Source organism: Pseudophryne corroboree, chromosome 10 (assembly GCF_028390025.1).
Source record: "Pseudophryne corroboree isolate aPseCor3 chromosome 10, aPseCor3.hap2, whole genome shotgun sequence".
NCBI lineage: Eukaryota > Metazoa > Chordata > Amphibia > Anura > Myobatrachidae > Pseudophryne > Pseudophryne corroboree.
The window spans coordinates 133,032,050-133,034,014 of record NC_086453.1 but is presented as its reverse complement, the minus strand read 5'-3'; the positions used below and the strand labels follow the sequence as shown (position 1 = coordinate 133,034,014).

Here is a 1,965-nt window from a genome sequence, read left to right as displayed (position 1 = left end):
TTTATGAAGGTTATGACGCTGGAGACATCACAGTTGTCCTCAGAGTTTACAAAACGTTCTGCCATACCCATAATACCCTATGCGGATTGTTATATGGGCAATTGACAAGCTCTGAAAAGCTTAGAGATTGCTACACTATGCGCTTTTCTGTTTGTTGGGAAAACCTCCAAATTTATAACTTTGATAAATAGGGCCGAAAATGTATATCTTGTTTAAGATTTCCAGGGACAATTAGGGAAATTGGTAAATAGGTCCCTGGGGCGGCGGTGGTGGTGGTATGTATCAAGCCTTGGAGAAAGATAAAGTACCAACAAATTAGCTTCTGTCATTTTTCTAGCACAGAAAAAGTACCAAATAAGAGAAATGGAAAAAGAAGTAGACTCTTGTTTGGGAGCACTCTAACTCAGAGGAACTAGGTTGTATACATGTTTTAAACTGGTAAAATCATGATTTTAATAGATTCTTGTTAAAAATATATAGAATTATCGGAGTTCAAAGCTTATTCTATGTGATTCAAGACTATTGTGCAAAAAATATCTATATCAATTTAGTAAATAATTAGCGAAAATTGCTATAATATAATGTAAGCCGGAAAAGCTTTAGAATTCACAAAAAAGGGGGGGGGGGAAACACCTACTAGTCTCAATGGTGTCTGTCAAGTGAATATATGACCATCATTCATACTGCAAAAATCCCAAATGGAAAAAGTAGTTGCAGGGAATTAAATCATAGGCCATATGAATCCGAGTACCCATCTGTGACTTAGAATTGGGAAGCAAAATTTATTTGCAGTACCAGGATGTTCCAAGGTGGTCTCCCATCCGAGTACTGGTCCGGCCCTCCACTGCTTAGCTTCCAAGATCGGAAGAGATTGGGCATCTCCAGTGGGGTATGTCCGCAATTTCTTAAGCTAGCCCTTTCATTTGTCACTTTATATTGGAAATGGAATCGTTCATATTTTCAACAAGAAAAATTAAAGAAGGACAGACACACATGTGAACGGCAGGCTCAAAAAGTGCAGATTGGATATGACAATTGTATGGCAAACAAGTATCAAGGCCATAAATATCCAATCAAAGTGAATCCTTCCTTATTTATATTGTACTATACACCAGTCAATTGTATATAGATAACAAAATCATTCTTGGTTGTGCTGTCTAAATAAGACAGTAATAAGCATAAATGAATCACCAAGAAAGAATAGGGAAATTACTACAAAGAATCCTTTATAGTTAGTGGGTTAGTATCTGTGTTTTTCTCACAACCAAAGATCCACCATTGGTATACAAAATCTCTGAAATAAACAAAAATGAGAACAAATATTGTAGTATCAGGGTATTCCAAAGTGGTCTCATCCAAGTACCAAACCTGTCCACCGCTATATAGCATAAATGCTCAGATGCAATTAAGCACCATTCGTGGAATACATCTGCAATTAGATGCTTGTCACTGATTGGTATGGTCACCTTCAATCATAGTTTTTGGAAAAAGCATATGTTAGAAGGGCAAATAATAATTAGATGAGTATACCATATATGTGTACCTATGCAGGGTATGCAGTTGGTTAATTACCACAGCATTTAGCATATTACCCTGCAAAAGAGTATATGGTCAGAACACAGCAGGTGTAAGCTTGTAAGGCAAAACCATCAAACACATATTGATCCAAGCCTAAAAGACTTGGTAATGTAAGAATAATATTACCACTAACCAGTAATGTAGCAGAGAGCTTATTTGCTAATCACCCTAGAAACAGATTGTTAAATGAATAAAACATGACAGGTGCTATTGTACCAGACACTTGGTTAATTTCATGCAATACCAAACTGTAGACTTTGATATCCCAGGTTTTCTCGTGCAGGCAGTGGGAATGTGAACAGCGGGATAGGTGCAGCTGATCCCCGCTGCTCCTGCCCGAAATCGAGCTCCAGCGGATGGGGGGAATATCGCTGCGTCCCGCCGTAT

General features: G+C 37.9%; 1 pseudogene; it reads right to left on the bottom strand.

The window, feature by feature from the left end:
• Nucleotides 1-783: 783 nt before the first annotated feature.
• LOC134967616 (5S ribosomal RNA) lies at nucleotides 784-903 on the bottom strand (annotated as a pseudogene).
• Nucleotides 904-1,965: the final 1,062 nt, after the last annotated feature.